The sequence below is a fragment of the Puma concolor genome, chromosome C1 (assembly GCF_028749965.1).
Source record: "Puma concolor isolate L17-30 chromosome C1, mPumCon1.1.hap2, whole genome shotgun sequence".
Taxonomy (NCBI): domain Eukaryota; kingdom Metazoa; phylum Chordata; class Mammalia; order Carnivora; family Felidae; genus Puma; species Puma concolor.
The window spans coordinates 78183588-78205357 of NC_141674.1; the positions used below are offsets into that span (position 1 = coordinate 78183588).

General features: G+C 42.5%; 1 protein-coding gene across 3 annotated transcripts in view; it reads right to left on the bottom strand.

Moving 5' to 3' along the window:
- TGFBR3 (transforming growth factor beta receptor 3) overlaps positions 1-21570 on the bottom strand; it is a 208627-nt gene extending 187057 nt beyond the window's left edge. For 2 of the 3 annotated variants that reach the window (XM_025912786.2, XM_086717530.1), the window contains exon 1: positions 21246-21570. The gene's annotated coding sequence lies outside the window, so the exon portion shown is untranslated. Of the gene's footprint in view, positions 1-7716; positions 7771-21245 lie in introns of all 3 variants that reach the window. The other variant, XM_086717529.1, reaches the window with a different exon arrangement.
- Between the last annotated feature and the right edge of the window lie 200 nt (positions 21571-21770).

Below are 21770 nucleotides of genomic sequence, written 5' to 3' on the forward strand. Positions count from 1 at the left end.
AAATCAGAACTTATAATTAACTTGGAGTGGATCTATTTCTCAATTAAAGGAATTAGCATGCTAGAGATAGATACATCATAGCTTTTAAAGGTAGAAGAGAGCAACATGATTTCAATGATGAAGAGGAACACAGTCTCCAAGCCCAGCACTTGCCCAAAATAATACCGCAGCTTCAAGACTAGAAACCAGGTCTTCCCATTGCAGGCTCTACCTCCCAGATCCAGATCCGTCACAAAAAACAAGACACCATTTTCTCCCCCTCAATTCTCAATCTCTGTTGGAAAACAGTTTTTCCAAGAGAGGGAGAAGCTTGACAGGGCTGCCATCACACACTGGGACTTCCACACTGACATATACCCTCTGTACAAATCATTATGGATCTCAAACTACGACTTGACTTCAGGACTAAAGGTGGCAACTATAATAAATACAGAATCCATGGTAATGTGGTATGACTCCCAAGCTCTCTGAAAATGCAAAGGGCAAGATGAAGCACAAACATGTGCATTGTCCTATCTTAACACTAAGACTTTGGTCAATGAGGAAAATATTCAACAAATCTGAAGATCTTCAAGACAGAAATATATTGAGTAGAATAAAAAAAAAAATACCATTGAGTGGAATTTTAAAAAACACCAAAATAACACCTGAGTTTCTGGTCCCTTAAACATGAAATTACTTTTTAACGGATCATTAAAATGTTTCTGGTTGGCCATGTACGTGAATTTTGGGGAGAAAATATACTGCTAAGTCTGTAAATGGTTAAAGAAAAGTTGGTAAAGGAATTCGTCTCATGGTTATTCAACATGTTATTCAGGGGATTTAAAAAAAGAGGCAGGATGGATGACATCAATATCTAGCTTGGCAGCTTATAAAAAGGGGTATACAGGATGTAGAAGAGATACTGTTGTTTGTCTGATGACATTTGGATGCCCTTTAAGACCTGTACACAGAGAAAGCAAAGCCACCTTACTGAATCACAACAGCAAGTCTCAGATTTCTCTACTATACAAAGAAACTGGTTAATTCCAAACCCCCATTTTCAGACAGATTTGGCAAAAGGGGGAAAGTTCTGGATTTGGATAAGAACTCTTTGGAATCACATTCAAACGCAATCAACATTCAACAAATACTACGATGAGCCAGGTGCTGTTGAAGATGCCAAAGCTACAGCACTGAAAAAGGAACCAAAAATCCTGCCCTCATGGAGCTTGTATTTAGTAGAAGTGACACCTATTGTGACTTTAGGTAAGATATTTAATTTCCTGAGCTTTATTTCTTCCTTCAGTAGGTCTCTAGTTATTGCTTACTCTGTGTCAGGCAATGGGAATATAACAGCCAAGGAACGAGATACGTTCTGTGCCCTCATGGGCTTAAAGTCTGGTGGGATAAACCCACAAATGCTCACAAATTTGTAATTACATGCTATGATAAGAGCTCTAAAGGAAAAGTACCCACAACCTGAAGGATAAGTAGAGGTTTAAAACAGTGAGGTTTAAAAGATTTCCAGGTACGGGAACTATTAAAGGCCCCTGGCACTGGAGGGAAAGAGGCTGCAAAGCCAAAAAAGAAAAGAGAGAGACAGAAATAAGGTTCAAGAAAGGGTTTAAGCAGGGAAGAGTTATGATCCATTGGGTTAAGATTTCCCCCGTATAGGGGCGCTTGGCTGGCTCAGTGGGTAGAGGTTGCAACTCATAATCTTAGGGTCATGAATTCAAGTCCCACGTTAGGCATAGAGTTTACTTTAAAAAGCAGGGGGGGAGGCCTGGGTGGCTCAGTTGGTTGAGTGTCTGACTCTTGATTTCAGGTCAGGTCTAGCCATGCGTTGGACTCCACACTGAGCATGGAGCCTGCTTAAGATTCTCTCTCTCTCCTCCATCCCTCTCCTCTGCTCGCGCTCTGTCTCTGGCATAAAATTTAAAAAAAAGATTTCCCTGGTACAGACATTATGGAAAACAGTATGGAGGTTCCTCAAAAAATTAAAAATAGAACTGCCATATATGATCTAGTAACTCTACTTCTGGGTATACATCCAAAGGAAATGAAACCACTGTGCTAAAGAGATATCTGCACCCTTATGTCCACTGCAGTATTATTTAAAATAGCCAAGACCCTTGGGGCGCCTAGGTGGCTCAGTCGGTTGGTGTCCGATTTCGGCTCAGGTCACCATCTCACGGTTTGTGGGTTTGAGCCCCGTGTCGGGCTGTGTGTGCTGACAGCTCAGAGCCTGGAGCCTGCTTCAGATTCTGTGTCTTCCCTCGCTCTGTGCCCCTCCCCCACTCATGCTCTGTCTCTGTCTCTCAAAAGTGAATAAAGATTTAAAAAATTATAAATTAATAAATAAATAAAAATAATAAATAAAACAGCTAAGACCCTGGAAACAACCTAAATGTCCATCAACAGGTAAATGGATTTTTAAAAAATGCAGCATATATACACAATGGAATACTATTCAGCAAGAAAGAAAGAAAGAAAGAAAGAAAGAAAGAAAGAAAGAAAAAAGAAATGCTGCATTTCCAACAACATGGAAGGACTTTGTGGGCATTATGCTAAGTGAAATACCTCAGACATTTCATATGACAGTCTATGAGCTCACTTATATGTAGAATCTAAAAACTGAACTCACGGAAACAGAGAACAGATTGATGGTTGCCTGAGGTTAGGGGTGGAGGAAGTGGGGGAAGATGATCAAAAGGTAAAAACTTCCAGTTATAAGATCAATTAAGTCCTGGGGATGTAATATACAACATGATGACTACATGTTAACAATACTGTATTACATATTTGAAAGTTGCTAAGAGAGTAAATCTTAAAAGTTCTCATCACAAGAAAAAAAAATCTGTGACTGAGGTGATGGATGTTAAGTAAATTTATTGTGGTGATCATTTTGCTATATATACACACATATCATTATGTTTTACACCCTAAACTTACACAACATTATGTCAATTATATCTCAATATAACAGGAAAAAAAATAAAAATAAATAAACATTTTCTTGAGTACCCTATTGAGAATATACTGAAAGGAGCCTACAGTGCATGGAAAATCCATGGAGACTCTCAGAGCAGAGAGTCTCGTGGCTGGCTCATCTGGTAAAGCATGCAACTCTTGATCCTGGGGTTGTAAACTTGAGCCCCATGTTGGGTACAGAGGTTATTAAAAGTAAAATCTTGGGGCACCTGGGTGACTCAGCTGATTGAGCATCTGACTTTGGCTCAGGTCATGATCTCATGGTTCATAAGGTCAAGCCCCATGTCAGGCTTGCTGCGCAGAGCCCACTTTGACTCCTCTGTTCCCCTCTCTCTGCCCCTCCCCTGCTCATGCTCTCTCTCTCTCTCTCTCTCGAAAATAAACATTAAAAAAATAAAATCTTTAAAAAAAAAAGACTCTTAGAAGCAGATCACACAAGAAAAGAGTTTTAGATGAGAATGGAGACTTGGTTTCTTCATTTTTTAGAAGAAAATAACCTTCCCTACATAACAGAGTCGTTGCAAGAATCAAATAAGACTGTACGTGTAACAGCATGAGAGCTATCATTATTTGTCACAGCAGGCTATCTCTACCAAAGAGAATGAATCCTGAGGCCTAAGATTAAAGTTCCAACGTTCTGTGGCTGCCAGTGGCAGGAAAAGAAGAATTACTTTTGAACTACCTTACACATGGGAAGGAATTCCACATGAAGACTCCCACATGAAGGGAGGCGGGAGGCAGGAGGCACGGAGGTTACAAGATGTTCAGAGAAGCTGGACTCTGCTCTCCCCGGCACCTCCAGGGCCTGGCCCACCCTGATTCCTGACCCAGAGTATGACTAACACATCTCTGGCCCCAGAATCCTTAGTTACCTTGAGGCTGACCTTCAGCCAGTCCTTAAAAGCCCCTCTGTCTATCCCAAGCACAACAGATCTCACTGCCCAAGCAAAATACAGCAGAAAGGGATGCACTTCATACTGTTGTAAAAGACCGTGTTTTATTCAAGTTCACAAAGGAAAGATTTTTCACCCACCCTTGCAATATTTCAAGGACAATCCTTCACACTTAATATTTTTGGATTCAAAGATTGCTGTTGCTCATAACTATAAGCTAATTAATAGAGAACTGTACTTGGGGATTCCAAACCTGGCTTACCCAGACATGTTACACTGGACAGCCTCTACCACTCCCTTATCTGACATTCTGATTATAATATGTGAGATAGAATATGGGCATGTTACCTAAAACATACCTGGCCCAAAGTACATTAAAAATATATGTATATGTGGGGCGCCTGAGTGGCCCAGGCAGTTAAGTGTCTGACTTCGGCTAAGGTCATGATCTTGCGATCCGTGAATTCGAGCCCCATGTGGGGTGCCCAGCTCTGTGCTGACAGCTCAGAACCTGGATCCTGCTTCAGATTCTGTGTTTCTTTCTCTCTCTCTCTCTCTCTCTCTCTCTCCCCCTCCCCTGTTCATGCTCTCTCTTTCTCTCTCAAAAATATTAAAAAAACTTTTTTAAATAGTAGTCACTGAAGTTTTTTATGGCTAAAATACCCCTAGGCTTTCAAAAAACCAAGCAAACTACTAGTAGTGAGATAATATAGTTTATACCAAAAATCTGTATTAATTTTAGACTTCATCATCTAGAATTGCAAAAAAATACCTCCATTACCAAAAAACAATGACTCCAAACTCAATACAAGATAGGAGTCCTAAAGATAGTCCTAATACTGCAAAGCTGCTGCGAAAGGGTGCTAAAGCGACTGACTGCCTCAACAGCACTGGTGTAAGTTTCAGGAATCTGGCGGCAGGGCCCTCCACAATTCTACCTTACCATTCCCAATTTAGCTTCAGGGGTTTAGCCGAAGGCTGAGGAACTCATGCTGGCAATGGCACCAACCAAGCTGCCTGGAGTGAGGAATCAGCTATCACCAAAAGGGCCTACTGAATCACGAAGCTGCAATTATTCCAGCAAAAGTCAGCACAGCTGAGTATCAGGACACCAGTCAACATCCCTTAGGCCCTAGTAAGCACTAGGCCATTAAAAAAAACTTTTGGGAAGCTACATCTACTAGACCTCCATTAGACTATTTTGTAATTTAGTAATTTACTAAAATATTTTATTCACATTTATTTACATTCACAGGGATTCTGCAAATAAATGAATTCAGAATAAATACTTCAGCAATAGACTATTCTAGTCTGCTAATTACAATTTAGCACATTTTTTTCTTTCTTTCCACTGACTTCCAATAAAACATTATTTCTCTTAAATGGGGGTAATCCCTTAATAGACAACATTTCAATTATTTAACTGATTATTTGGTAAAGAAAGGGCTCAGCAGCTGAGGCATGTGAAACATTAGAAATTAAAATCCTGGGGCACCTGGGTGGCTCAGTCAGTTGAGCATCCGTCTTCGGCTCAGGTCATGAAACAAGGTTCGTGGGTTCGAGCCCGGCATTGGGCTCTGTGCTTGCTGACAGCTCAGAGCCTGGAGCCTGCTTCGGATTCTGTGTCTCCACTCTCTGCCCCTCCCCTGCTCGTGCTCTGTCTCACTCTGTCTCTCAAAAATAAATAGATGTAAAAAATAAATAAATAAATAAAATTTAAAAAAAAATTAAAATCCTTCAGTAGTCACCCACTGCTGTCAAGAATAAAGACCAAAACCCTTCCCATGACTGCTGGATGTTGCCTATTTAGTCTGACCTCATCCTCTGTATGCTCCAGCTACACCTGCCTCAATTCAGTCCCACAAAAGGGCCAAGCGCTTGCTTTCAGAAGCAATGTTCCAACCCTGTCAGAACTCAGTGATGCTCTGTAATCTCCCTAACACAGCCACTTACTAACATCTTCAGGTCTCAACTCTGTGTATAAGCATTACTTCCTTAAGGAAGCCTCCTATGATTCCCTCAGACACAGTTGAACTTAGACACCTGAAATGTAGTTTAAGTCAACTCTGCAGATAGATGTTTATGTGATTATTTCCTTCCAGGCATGGCTTTCCTACATCTGTTCACTCTAGAAAGAAGGACTGCAGTCTCCCGGCTAGTAGCAGTAGTCTACCTACTTGGCATATAGTAGGCATCCAATGAAGGTACCATAATGGGTAACCAGTATCAAACACAATTCTGTACATTACAGCTAAAAGGATGGAAAGATGGTGAATTATCAAAACATTTCTCACTAATAAATGATAAAGTGACAAATAACAGCTGTGTATAAGAAAGAACCTATATCTCAGGCAGCTTCAAAGGAACAGGAAAGACAGGAGTTCTGGCATCAACATGTTTTACAAGCTTAGACAAGCCACTCCATTCTGGGCTTTAATTTCTTCATCTCTAATACGAAGAGATTAAACAAGAAAATCTTTTGTTCTATACCGTACTTGTAATTGTCATTATATGTACTAACAACTAATCCTGAATCCCTCCTATAAAATGAGACTTCAAACACACTTGTGGAAATTTGAAATACATGGTCATGTAATGGCTAGCACGAATGACTTAACAAAACTGGAAAGTATTAGCCAAGAAAAACATTCAATTTGACAACCTAAGTGTAAATAAAATACTAAGACTATAGTAACTACTTTTAATTCATAGCTGATATAAACAAAAATATTTTTTAAGTTTATTTTGAGAGCGAGCACATGAGCAGGGGGAAGGGGAGAGAGAGAGAGAGGGAGAGAGAGAATCCCAAGCAGGCTCCACACTGTCAATGCAGAGCCCCACTCGCAGGGTCCAATCCCACAAACCGTGAGATCATGACCTGAGCCAAAATCAAGAGTCAGATGTTTAACCGAATGAGCCACCCACGTGCCCCAACAAAATATATTTAAATCGTTATTTTCTGAGCAAAGTAGACACACACAAAACCTAAATATTGTCAGATCTGCCCAATTTATCAAAACTGCCATTTTTACTCTATTCCTAAAACTCCAAGAACTCTACTCATCCCCCTCACCTCATTCCAAAAAACATTCTAATTAATCCCATTCCACTGCGAACACAGTCTCCTTGACATTTTGTGGATAATTTGTTCCGTGTTATCTTCTACTCAGAGCCAACCCAGAATGTTAGAAATAGATAACATCTACTCCAGCCCTCTAATTTCACAGATTAGCAAACCAGGAATTAGAAAGGCTCGGTGACTGGCCCACCGTTACACAGCTAGTTTGTAGCACAGCCAAGAATTGTCTGCATGCTGCTTTGTAATTATTCTGTGGTTGTTCATGTTTTTATTCCACGTTCCCCTTCCTAGTAGAGGCTAACACCCTGCTTTCCTCTTCTGACCCCACAAAATATCTCAGCTACCACCTATTGAGCACCTACTGCGTTTTTCACAATTTCTCATTTCATCCTCTCAACAACCCAAGAATACTACTTTATAGTGAGAAAAGTGAGGCTTCAAGACACTCAACAGCCCCAGGGTCACCAGCTACTAAGTCCTGGCACCAGATGTGGAGCCCAGGTTTGTCTGATTCTCTTAACACTACAAATGGGAGCTCCTCCTCTATGGATGCCAACCAGGCCCTGCACTGTAGTGGGCATGATTCGATCCGACCTATGACAAGTTATTTTGTTTTGAAACCAGAGAGGCAAGGCTCAATGGGTGGTTTTATTTCACTTCATTCATTCACTCACTAAACATTTATTAGCACCTACCACGTGCCAGGCTAGTGCTGGGGAAGCTGGGGACACAGCAATGAACTAAACACGGCACTGTTTTCACGGAGCTTACCTTCTCATGGGGGAGAAAGACAACAAATTTGTAATGTGTCAAGTGATCGAAGTCCTATGAAAGAAAAATAAAGCAGGTTAAGGAGAGAGAGTGCTGAGAGGAGGAATATTTTAGACCTAGGGTGGTCACGGAAGTTGTGATATTGTGATTTATAACGAGAAATACACATTTGGTCTTAGTCCCTGATTCTGGCCCAAAGTTCCTACAATCCTTGGAATTTCCTAAGTGATGACAGGAATAAAGGTGTCTTTTGTTGTGTTAATGAGGTGACTTCTGGACCCTACCTCAGGATGGGGGCTGCTTACCAGGAGAACCAACAGCTCACTGGAGGGTGGAAACTTTCAGTTCTTTTTCAGAGAGGGGCTGGAGGTTGACTCAACTGCCAATCGCCAAAGATTTAATCAACCATGCCTATGTAACAAAGCCTCTGTAAAAACCCAAAAGGATGGGGTTTGGAGACTGGGGAGAGTGCCTTGCCCAGGGAACATGGAAGCTCCATGCCCTTTTTCCACACCTTGCACTGTGTATCACTCCCGTCTCGCTATTCTTGAGTTATATCCTTTTACAATAAGCCAGAAATCTAGTAAGTAAGATGTTTTTCTGAGTTCTGTGAGCAGCTCTAGCAAGCTAATCAAACCCAAGGAGGGGTTGTGGGAATCTCCAACCTGCAGCCTGGGCGTGTGACCCGTCAAGCAGAAGGCAGTCCTGTGGGACTGTGGAATCGAATGTTATCTCTCCAGGTAGAGAGTAAATAGTGTCAGAATTAGTGGTGTGTGGGAAGACAGCCCCACACACACATAGGAACTGGTTACCAGAAACCTTTTTAGAGGGCCTCTCAGATGAGGTGACATTTGAGCACAGGGACAGGGCTATGACAGAGCAAGACAGAGCTATGACAATATCGGAAAGAAAAGCATCGCAGACAGTGCAGTTAGTAAATATAAAGCATGTGTTTGATGTGTTGTTGGAGATTACATACAGCGTAGTGCGAAGTGTTGGGAAACCCTGCCCCCAGGCCCTCAAATCCCTGCCCTGCCTCTTCCTAGCAGTTGAACTATGAGCAACTTACCTCCAAGTCTCATCTATAACATAGAAATAATGATTATATTTTCCTAAGGGGGCTGTTATTAGAATTAAGTAAATTAGTAACACGTAAAGCACGTGTTAATGCTTTATGTTAATACCTAGTATGTTCCCAGGGTTCAGGAAATGGTAGTGATGATGATTTTTAACCAGGTCATTGATAACATCTCCATTCAAGACAATTTATTCTCAATTTGATAGTTTTGAATCCAAGGGTTAAATTATGCTGTTAGCTTTGTACATGGCCGATAACTTCCTCCTAAGCCTTTGACTTCCTTAGCTGGGCTTCCTGTCCTGATGAGGAACCATAATGACGTTATCACAAAAAGAGCAGTAGGAAGGGCACCTGGGTGGCTCAGTCTGGTTGATCAGTTGATGGTTGATCCTCAGACTCTTGATTTCAGCTCAGGTCGTGATCTCATGGTTATTGAATCATGATCTCATGGTTCGTGAGTTTGAGTCCCACAACGGGCTCCTCACTGACAGTACAGAGCCTGTTTGTGATTCTCTCTCTCTCTCTCTCTCTCTCTCTCTCTCCCTCCCTCTCTCTGCCCCTTCCTTGCATGTACTTGCACTCTCGCTCTCTCTCAAAAATAAATAAACTTAAAAAAAAAAAAAAAGAGGCAGGAGGCAAATGACTCTAACAACACTGTTACACTAATACAAATTATGCTCTTCGTTCAACATAACCCCTACCGTGAAGAATCAAATGCTTCGTCAGAACTGTAACTTACTGTCCCTTGGATTTAAGTCACTGGTTTCATAAAACAGATCCCACCAGTCTTAACTCCTCACTAGCATCACTGACAGAAGCAGGCAGTAATTTCAACTGCAATCCTGTCTTCAGAAGGGTTAAAACTTCTCTTCAAAATGAAGATGGTAATTTAATTTAAAAAATTAAAAAAAAAAAAGAAAAAAAAAAACCTTTCTCCATTGTCCCTTTGGCCTAAACTTAACTTTCTTTTCAAAGAAATTAGAACATCAAAGCAAATTCAAGAGTCATCTGGCCCAGCCGGCTCCAGACTATTCCTTAGAGCGTACCCCAAAGCAACTCAGGAAGGTCGGTGAGTGGCCCTGTGGATGGGCCCAGAGCCAAGGGAAGATGTCAGGGCCGCAGGGAAATTCTGCTCCTCTGCCCTATACCCTCTCCCCGTGCTCTTTTCTTTAATGCTATGTTTACTTTTCATCTATGCAGCCCAATGGGTTAAAGGGCAAATCACAGGCAGAGAGAAACCACAGCAAGCCCAAGCCTGTGAGAGGTAAACTGGGAGTCTTCCCAAACCACTTGTAAGGCTGGGGAGAGCCCACGATTGCTGTTTTCAGTCAATTAAAAAGAGGTCAATGTTCTAGTATGACAGGTCTTGAATGAGGCATTTTAAACGTCAGATTTTCCTCCTTCTAGACAGATCTGATAGTTTTCCCTTTGAAATGCCATAAGTGTACATTTAACGGGAGATATAAGAAATCCACAAAATCTTCTCATTCATTTATTCATCTAACGAATATTTATCAAGTGCCTGCTCCATGCCAGCAGTTCCAGGTACAGGGATTCAATATGGAACAAAACATACCAAAATCCCTGCCCTCATGGAGCTTACCTTCTAGTCAGAGGCGACAAATTATAAACAAAATATAAAATTGTGTCTGAGATAGAGATAAATGCTAAGAAAACAAAGCAGAGAAGAGGGAAAGGAAATATTTGGGGTCTTTGGTTTGGTTCTTTGTTGGGGTAAGGACTTACAGGATATGAACCCTGTGGATATCTGAGAGAAGAATATTCCAAGCAAAGGAAACAGCACATGCAAAGGTCCTGAGACAGCATGTCTGACATGGTTAGGAAACAGACAGCAGGCCAGGAAGCTGGAGCACAGTGAGTGAACCAGAGAGCACAGGAATGAGATCAAAAAGGTAATGGATGTGACAAGGGAGGGATGGCTAGTTGTGTGGGGCTTTACAGATCATTGTAAGGATTCTGGCTTTTCTCTAAGATAGGAACATTAGAGTGTTTTAAGCAAAGGAATAACAGGATCTGACTTAGGCTTCATCGGGGCCATTTTGGCTGTTGGGTGGAGTATACTGCAGAGAAATTTTAAAAAAAGCACTACTCCCCAGCGGTCTGATCTTGGGCAGAGCGTGATCTTGGGCAGGGCATGTAACCTCCCTGTTCTCATCTTTCAAGGTACTTAAAGAGGATTATTTCTAACCCCCACTCTAACCTTAAACTCTATGATTCTGAGTTTATTTCCTTTGCAGTTTCTGTATGGTTACAGTTCACATCCACTGTAAGCTTTGCCTCTCTCCAAACCTTTAACTGAAGTGGAACTGAGTTGGAGAATTCAATGTGATAATATATATTATATACCAAGCCCATGCCACACTCCCAGGACACAGAGATGATGAGACATACTAATGCTCTAGGAAAGTCCACAATCTGGCAGACAAAGAAAATAAGTTCTCCAGAGGTAGCAAAAGTGCTGTAAAATAAATTAAGGGAAGATGCAACGAACCACCTGCCAGGAAGAGCCATGTGTAGCTTCCCTACAGACTCTAACAACGTAGATAGAGACCTTGCATGAGTAAGCGGGAGACCACCAGAGAAAGGAAGGGAAGATATGCTAGGTGAGAGACAAGTACAAAAGCAAAGGAGCCCGAGAGCACCCAGCATGCTCTGTAATCCATAAAGGCTCTGGTATGGGAAGAGAGAGGTTTAGGGAGAAGTAGGAGAAATGGCTTGAAAAAGCAGCTGGGGCTACATTATTAATAACCAGACATCTTGCGCCAAGGATAATGGAAGAGCAGTGACTTTTAAAATGCAAAAGGAGGGGCGCCTGGGTGGCTCAGTCGGTTAAGCGTCGGACTTCAGCTCAGGTCACGATCTCACGGTCCATGAGTTTGAGGCCCGCATCGGGCTCTGGGCTGATGGCTCAGAGCCTGGAGCCTGCTTCTGATTCTTGTCTCCCTCTCTCTCTGCCCCTCCCCCGTTCATGCTCTGTCTCTCTCTGTCTCAAAAATAAATAAACGTTAAAAAAAAAAATTTTGGGGGGGGCGCCTGGGTGGCTCGTCGGTCAAGCGTCCGACTTTGGCTCAGGTCATGATCTCACAATCTGTGGGTTCGAGCCCCGCATCAGGCTCTGTGCTGACAGCTCAGAGCCTGGAGCCTGCTTCCGATTCTGTGTCTCCCTCTCTCTCTCTCTGGCCCTCCCCTGCTCATGTTCTGTCTCTCTCTATCGCAAAAATTTAAAAAAAAACAAAAAAAAAAAACAAAATATTAAAAAAAAATTTTTTTTTTAATAAATAAATAAAATGCAAAAGGAGCCTGGGTGGCTCAATCGGTTAAGCATCTGACTTCGGCTCAGGTCATGATCTCGCAGTTCGTGAGTTTGAGCCCCACGTTGGGCTCTGTGCTGACAGCTCAGAACCTGGAGCCTGCTTTGGATTCTGTGTCTCCCTCTCTCTCTGCCCTTCTCCTGCTCATGCTCTGTCTCTCTCTCTCAAAAATCAATTAAAAAAAAAAAAAAAAAACGTTAAAATCCAAGAGAACATGGGGTGCCTGGGTGGCTCAGTCAGTTAAATGCCCCACACTTGATTTCGACTCAGGTCATGATCTCACAGTTCATGAGACTGAACCCCTCAAGGGGCTCAGTGTGGATAGTGCAGAGCCTGGGGGATTCTGTCTGTCTGTCTCTCTCTCTCTCTCTTTCAACCCCTCTCTAGTTCCTGCACATGCACACATGCTCTTTCTCTCAATCTCTCTCAAAATTAATAAACTTTAAAATAAAATGCAAGAAATGAAAACACAGATCTGTGTTTGAGAAGGTACCAACCAAAATGGATAAAAAGATGAAGATAGAGATGATGAAGCCAGGAAAACCAACTGGAAGACCCCTGCAATAGTGCACGTGAGATGATGATTTGGAAAGGGAAAGAAAATGTCAACTGAGATCTGCTAAAGGTAAGCTACACGTGACTGGTATTACTCGGCTCAGGGAAGTAAGCAGAAGCAAGTTTAGTGTGCCTGAGGCTCCTAGCCTGGTAACTGGTGCCATTTACTGACACAGGAAATAAAGGATTGAGACTAGAGAGCACAGAGAAATAGTAGGTTGGGTTTCGGACTTGCTTTTAACAGAAAGACCTACAGAACAACAAGGTAGCTACTGGAAATAAAGGTATGAAATATAAAACTGGAAGTTACTGGCAGAAACATGGCCATTGAGGCATGGAAATACGAGCAACTATATGCAAACTGAGAAGAAGAGAAGAGAAGAGAAGAGAAGAGAAGAGAAGAGAAGAGAAGAGAAGAGAAGAGAAGAGAAGAGAAGAGAAGAGAAAAGGGAAAATATAAAACCTCAGAGAATGCCAACACATAGGAATCAAGCACTGGAAAGGCAACCTGAAGAGAGATCGAGAAGGTAAGGAGAAAACCGGAAGAAAGAGCTCCAAGGAAACTAAGATGATAAAAAGGTGGGGGAAAGACAAGAGTTAAGCAGCAAAGGCCCCAGAGAGAGGACAATGCAGACACCACTTAAAGCAAGCACAAGTTTCACACTTTGCACCTTTTCTCACACCCTGCCTTCGTATGGTGGGTGTGGGAGCCGGCCTGCAGCAGGCCAAGGACTTCAATAGGAGGTGAGAAAAAATGAGCCAATAGCCAAACACCACTAGCCCCGACAAACTGTGTTGTTACCAAAGATTCTGTACCATTAGGAAAGTTTTATTCAACACTCTGTGGAGGTGTAAGGTGTGAGAAACAGGAACTAAGACCTGCTGGGGGTGATCTTCTGGTGGTAGAAAGGAGATTTCTTAGTTAACACCTGGGTCTCACAGGACCACTAATCCTGAAACCAGCCGTAGGCACTCAGAAAGGCTAGGTGCTTCTGACAAGTGCTGAGGACACTATATGCACCCACACATCATCCAGCTTCCAGTTAGGCTTCTCACACCAGCATCCCTAGCCTTTCTTTCTTCACCAGCAGAATGATGCTCGGCATCAGGGACCACATTTCCATTCAAGTCTGGTAAAACATGTACCAAAAAAACACAGCACCAACTACCTGGTATGATGTTGGGAGCCCATAGCGTGGCACCATTCAGACTGGAAAAGGCTTTACCAAAAATACCAGCCAGGTCCCAGAACACTGGGACCAAACACCCTCGTGTCAGCAGAAGCTGCCTGACTACTCTTCCATTTGCTCTGTGAGAAACAAAAAGGAACTGAAGGAGGAGTCTTTAATCCCAAAATTATCTTCATTTCCAATAGAGAACACTTGAGAAAATTCTGAAAGCCAACCAGAAAAGACAGATTTTTTAAAAAATATTCTTCTATAGTCTTTCCTCCTTTACCCTCTACCAAAAAGCAGCCCAACCCCCAAATGATCATTTTTCTTGGCTTAATTTCCCTATTTTTGTGATATATAATTGGAAACAGACCGCTTTTTCCTGGCTTCAGAGAACAGGATCTTTGGGGTTATAGGAGTTGCCAACTCCAGAACCTCAGCCTTAGCAAAGTTTCTTTTGCAAACCTTTTACCTATACCTTTAAGTAGTTAAAGTATATATTAATTCCAAAGAAAACACTTAAATCCCTCATTATTATACAAAAGTGAATTTTGTCCTAATGAATTAGATGCTACTTTCCCTTTTCTACCTGGTTAAACAGAATCCTGCTTTGTGTTCAATTATCTCCCATTTGAACTTTACCAAGAGCCCTCCACCCAACAAGGTATCTAAATGGGGTACCTTCTGGAACTATTTTTAAGAATTTAGTAGGATGGGTTCTACAGGAAACTCCTTGTTTGCCCACACACTGAATGAAATGAAAATCTTGAATATCTTAGAAAGCAACCACTCTAATAATGAAATAAAGATGCCACAAACTGAAAAAGGCATAAATACAAAAGAATATGAAATGTATCAAAGTAGGTCATCCTTCCTCAGGCTCCAAAAACATGATGCAACAATTGTCATGGATGAGTATAATGAAGTCAAAAGAAAAAGACAGGAGTGCCTTCACAAAGTTGGCTGTTATCTTAAATATTTTTTTCACGATTCAGATGGTATATTATGAATACGATGACAGGTAACAATCTCTACAAAAAATTTAAAAACTAAGCAATGTCTGCTCAGAAAGGCTTTGACAAAAGGAGACAGACCAACAATAGTACACAATGCTGATTTAGAAGATCAGAAACTTCTCCCACACACATAGGGAAGACCTTACAATGTAATAATACAAAATGTATGTAATGAGTCAGTGGTGCTTTCCCTCAAAGTTGAAGTTAATTTGCCAGCCAACTGCACAAAGTCTAATATAACAAAAGGAGACATTTATTCTTTATGGACACTTAGAAGAGAGTTCTGTGTTTGAGTATGTTTTGTTTTAAAGGAAAAACAGAAAAGAGATCACGTATAACAACACAGGCAATACCACACAAAAGGACTTGGGTATCACATTGGAATCTAAGTATTTCACCTAAAATAACCTTCTAATTATGGGGGAGGAGGGGAGCCATATTCTTCTCCAGCAACCATCATACAGTGAATGATGAAATGAAATTTGCAAATACACACCCGTGTATTTTTGCATTCATTGACCAATTTCATACTGTCAAGACAGATAAATCACTAAAAATGCTAATAGAAGTATACTCTCAAAAGGGAATCTTTTCATGTGCCAAGTTAAATTAAGTATTCACCAAGTTTCCATTAATAAAACAGTAAGAACAAAACAAGAAATCCAAAGTTCTGGTAGACCATCCACCTGGTCCATCTGGTGTCCTTACCCATCAATGGAGGTTAGTCATCTCACCTGTCACACTGCAGCCCTTGTCTCACAGGGCAATCCGATCAACAGGAAAGCTCAAGGACTAGTAACTGTAAAGACTGTTTTCTACAGATCATTCTTTCAAGGACTAATCAACTTACACGTGTTTTTACAAATGTTCCATTTGCAATTTCACACAAAATCCTGACCTTCAGCATGTACCAGGGAAATGAATTATGGTACTTGGAAGGAAAGGCCAGCAGGTGCTTCTTCCTCCACAAACAGCACCCTACTCTGACCCCCTTCCGCCTGGAGTCCAGTGCCCAAGACGCAGGGAGACTATATGCTTCTGTATTACCATCCTTTCTCATAGAGATAGAGCTTGCATTTTAGATTTTATCTTAAATTTTTATTGTGGCAACAATTTAACAGTAAATCCTAAAAATGAACTTTGCCACGCTCTACTCTTATTCAGAGTCCTCTTCCCAGACTTGAAGAAACTTTCAGCACAAACACTAGTGTTAATCTTTTTTTTCTTCCCCCATGTAATCACCCTAAGCAGGAGATATCAGGATGGCCTGAGGACATAACTCTAGGGCTCTTTTTTCAGACCTTCAATAATAATTGAAGATTAAATAAATTAAATAAAGATGCCCTTAGTTGTCCTTCTATAAGTCTTGATGGTTGGCCTAGGAAACTAAAGAATTAAAAAAAAGTGTGTAAGGTCCAAATGAGAGTGGCCTCATGCAGAATTTTTACAAATGTTGTTCCAAACACTAAATACTGTGCACATCTTGGTTGGTATAAAAATCATTATTCTCTCTGAAAGAAGGAAAATTGCTTGGAAATCTGTCCTAAATCTTTAGCAAGGGCTTTGCAAACAGAGAAAAGAAACCTCAATGTCAGTTAACAAACAAATGTATTTCAAAAAGGTACAGAAATGAACAGAGCCCAGGAAATGGACCTAGATCATTTTTTATAAAGTCCTTCCAAACTGTGTTATTTCAGCTTGACTGGAAACCAAACAAATTAGCAATAGCTTTTGTTTTATGCAATGCTACAAAGAGACAATGCTGTATCATTCCAAGTATTAGCTCTGAAGATGTGGAACCAGAGAAATTACTGCTGTGTATCTTGGTGCAGTAATTTTCTTCCAAAACCACAACAGCTCTTGCTGAAACTGTTAAAGGCTAACTGTTATTTGTGAAAGGCTAGTTTTTCATATAACCACAAATTACTATTACATTGCAAACTGTCAATATTCCTACAGGTGACACAAGGTTACTTATAAGTTAAAAATCCTTAAAAACATTTGCTTACTTGAGTTATGCAAATTTCAAAAAGTAGTTAATATTTCTTAAGTTTCAAAATTTCAAGTTAAAAAAACACAAGGAAAATGCTCCAATACACAGCATAAAAGTAACAAAATCGTTTTTCAAATAGCTGTTAAGAGCAAAAGAAAGAAAAAAAAAAAGGGAAGGCTGTCCTCATTAACCAATGAACCTGACAGTTATAATTAGTTTTTGTCCAATAGCAACAAAGGGGGAAAAAAAAAAAAAAAAAAAAAAAAAACATGTTCAAGATAGATTGTCAAGAACAGGGATAATTCAAAATGACGACAGCAAATTCATCCAGAAAAATATATTACAGCAATGTTAATACTTATCAGTCTGAATTCTAACTGTTCTGTTAAGCCTGAAATGTAAAGTCAGAACTTTCCACAGATTTATGATCCCAGGAAATTGGTGATCACTTAGGTACTAAAGAAGTCAGCAGAGATCACCTTAGCAGCATACTCAAAAGGACACTTTGAGTTCCCTGAGAGGTTAGGCCCAGATTCTCCCTGCAGGAAACTCACCTGACTTTCACAAGCTACAACTAAGTTTGCATGCAAAAGGGAAAGATTAATTACTTTGAATCTTTTTTTTTTTTTAAGTTTACTTATTTTTGAGAGAGAGACAGAGAGAGAGAGACAGAGAATCCCAAGCAGGCTCCTCACTGTCAGCACCAGCCCATGAGCCGTGAGATCAGGACCTAAGCCGAATCAAGAGTCAGACCCTCAGCTGAATGAGCCACCCAGGCACCCCTAATTCCTTTGAGTCTTAAAAAGAATTGGACAATCCCTTCCTTTAAATTAACCAATTCTGTCAACCTATAAAGGCTTTCCAAGACAAAGCCTTAGGAAGCCTTAAGGCATCTTGGCCCCCTGCTATCAGAGGCTTGAAAGAGGACAGCTAATTCGCCAACTCCAAGACTAGGAACCAGAAGCCTATTAGGAGTAGGGGGTTTGAAAAATGTTTGCTAAAGGAGTGTAAACTACATGAGAGCATAGAAAATTAAGTTAAATCCTAAATAAAATGCTAATCTGAAGTAGCTTCTGCAATGCTGAGATTTTCAAAGAAGAGACTAAATTTTAAAGTTATTTTTTAAAAGGATCTACATGATCCTAACTTGCTAAATGAAATAAAGTCAAAACTACCTAATACACAAGAAACAAGCTGGGGCACCTGGGTGGCTCAGTCGGTTGATCATCCGTCCAACTCTTGATTTCAGCTCAGGTCATGATCTCACAGTCAAGGTATCGGCTCACATCACGCTCTCTCCCTCCCTTTTTGCCCTTCCCTCCCAGCCCCCAATCACACACACACTCTCTCAAAATAAATAAATAAACAAAGAATGAGAAGGAGGAGGAGGAGGAGGAGGAGGAGGAGGAGGGAAACTGGCCTACCAAACTGCAGGCAAAGATTGAAAACTTTGCTTAAAAGTCAGTTTAACTTTTTCCAGGCACGTTAATTTTTTAAGTTTTTTAAAATTTGAGACAGAAAGCACCAGCGGGGGAGGGGAAACAGGGAGGAGAGCGCGAGAACCCCAAGCAGGCTCTGCACCACCAGCCTAGAGGAGGACGCAGGGTTTGAACGCAGGAACAGTGAGATCATGACCTGAGCCAAAGTCGGACAACTACCCGACTGAGCCACTCAGGTGCCCCCAGGCATGTTAATTCTTAAATAATGTTTATATTTTATTTACAAGATCAGTGTCTATAGACACGTCACACCTCTACAAGACAAATACAATATGTCTGAACTATTACTATGTACCAAAATATAAGCCTCTGAAGAATGCCTAGAATTGCTGCTACTCAGGATAACAATCCCTCAGTCTTACACTTGGAAGATGCTAATGAAGAATTATAATGACAGGATTGTGAGTGTACCAACCTTCCCGAAAACAAACTCACTACATCCAATTTTCTACAAAAGACAAATGAGGACCATTACAAAAGGATACACAATGGATCTCTCTGGACTCCCAGTTCTCCTGGATAATTGAAATATTGTTCAAATTACACAAAATTATCTTACATACACTTCTTAGGGAAAACAAATGGAAAAAACTACATGCACGTGTATTTAATATCTGTCCAGCCACGAGAGAGTTGACATATATCCAACATATAGGCCTGGTCCTCAAGGTCATTCTTATTATAATCAGTTGAAATTAAACCCAGTTTTCCAGTGTAAACTCAGAAAGCAACTTGGTGATTTCGCTAGATAAAGCCACATTTCCCACTTCTTAAATGTATTTTTAATACCCTAAAAACTGGTTTAAGTGTCTGACAGACATCAATAGTGTGTTATACTCCCCCTATTGGCTAATATTCAAAATAACAGTGAATTCCCCCAGGGTTGCCTTTGAAGTGCTGGGGTTCAAAAGTAAGTTGGTGATTTTTATATTTAAAAACATGAGCTGGATCAACAGTTGTTAAGCAAAGCTGCCATGTAATGGTCAGATTCCATCAAAACAGGAAAAATTAAAGTTGACAAATGACAAAGACAAAGTGAAGGGCTGAAACTATGCTGAAGCCTTGAAACACTAAACAATGCAGAATTCAAGCCAAAAGCAGAGAACACCAAGAAACAGAGCAACATCCTTTAACTGACACAATGGCATGAAATCAATTTCATTTTAATAGCCCTTAAGGGGGTAAGAATTATTTCCCTGCCTCCTGTGCCAACCCCAAGCTGTTTCCTAAGGAAGCCAAGTAACTCTGACAATGTGTAGAGAATAAAAGAAATTAAGAATATTCATATGAATTAATCCAAATCAAGATTCTGTTTCTAATTACTTGGATCCAGTTTCAGAGCTGTAATTTGGCATCCCAGTAAGTATATCACCTAAATTAATTACAGATACCTTATTACTGTTTCAAGAGATATGTCCAACTCAAATGGGAACCTGAACAACAGAAGATGCCTGGGCTCACCCCACACAAATCTGATTGCACTTGTTAGCTCTCCCTGGCTAAGTTAGCTCTGGAGTCAGAACTAACAGAAAGTTATGCGTTAGCTTGGGCAAATTACTAACCTCTACAGTCTTATCTGTAAAATGGCCCTGATAATGTTTTTACCACAGAGTTGGTATGAGGTTTAAATGGTCCTCAAGGCATGCAGGAGAGTGACATGGGCTCAATAAACGGTAGCTATTATTACTAGAGAGAAATAGCTGATTTCACAGTGAAGTAACTGTTTGCAGCCTTAAAGTACCATTTCAGGACAACTAAAAGGTCTTGGCATCTAGATGCTTCTTTCCACCCAAACCGCTCACTTACTTTTCTTAGATGGGAGATGTTCAGAAAATGCCTGGTTCCCCATCTCCGGCTGTCACTCCTAGCATCCTTCACCCTCTTTGCTCTTTTCCCATCACCTCCGTCTCCGGACAAGCAGCTTTCACACCTGTGTAGCGCTTGCTCGGCACCAGGCACGGTTCTAGTACTCTACACATACTAAATCATTCAATCCTCACAGTGACTTTATGAGACCAGACCTATTATTATTCCCACTTCACAGCTAAGGATATTGAGTGATTTTCTTTTCTCAGCTCTTCTGGTACACACTAAACTAAGTTCCACTGTGCCAAGGTAATTCCCGCTTGACCACGCCGACTCCCTGCACTACGTGATTCTGGAAAGTGGGCAAATGCCCACTTTAATAACAAGTCTGCAAGCAGATTCTTGTAGCCACAGCCCAAGATTTCCAGTTTGTTCTCACCAAATGAAGATGCTAAGGGAAGCCTTCAAAATGAACTGGGTAAGGGGCTAATCCGTTAACGGGGGGCGCGTTCTCTGCGGGGCCCGGGTCTGCAGCGCTCCGCGCCGCCCTCACTACACCCGGAGGGCGCCGGCTGAGGGGAGCGCAGCTCCCGTCGGTGCGCGAGTCTCCGGGCGCAGCCTCTGCAACTGCAATTGAGTGCAAACCCACAACAAACCTTTCCCACCGACGCTGTCACGCGCCCGGGGGTAAGTGGCCGGCGCGCCCCGCGGGGGTCGGAAAAAAACCGTGGAGAGGAAGAGTGAGGACAGGCGTGGAGGAGGAGACGTCTTCCCCAGGACAGCGCATCGCCGGGAGCGCTGCCCACCCGACCCAAGACGGCCGCTCCCCACGCACCGCTGGCCACGGGTCGCGGCTCCTCCGAGCGTAAACAGTGCTGGACCAACGCCGCCCTCCCGAGCCCGAGGGGTCCGTGCGGCCGGAGCGACCCCGGCCGTGAACAGACACGGAGCCTCGTGCAGCGCCGACAGGCACCGCGCAGCCTGCAGAGCCCGAGGCCGGAACGTGTGCAGGGCTAGTGGCGCGGCCAGGGGCGTCCCGGCACGGGCTGTAGCGCCGCGGGGCCGGGCCCGCACGTACCTCGGAGGCGGCGTGTCACGCAGAGATCCACCCGCCGCAAGTCGGAGGAACGCGGAGGAAAGTTTCCCCGCCCAGCTCTCGGCGGCGGTGAGCTCCAGCAGCTGCTGCGCCGCGGCGCAACTACGCCATCCGGACCCGCCGGGACTTTCACCTCCTGCAGGGAGCTCCGGGAATCGTCCAGGGAAAGTGGCCGAGCACGAGAGCCGCCGAATGCCCTCCCTCACTCACTGGTAAGAGGAAAGCGCCACTCCGCGTCCCCGAAACCCTCGATTACCCCCATCGGGCCGACCCAGCGCTATAGCTCTCCCTCACACACACACGCGGGCGGGGCCGGGCGGGACGCCGCAGCAATCAGCGCGCGGGGGGAGGGGCGCTCCTCCCCCGCCGCCCCACCGAGGGCTCCGCGCGGCGGAGAAACTCCTCCTCCGGCCGCCCGCCCCTTCCCCCTCCCCCTTTTCCTCCCCGGCTGATGGATGAGCCCCGAGCGCTGCTGGAGCCAGCGTTTCCCTTTGGGCTGAGGGTGGT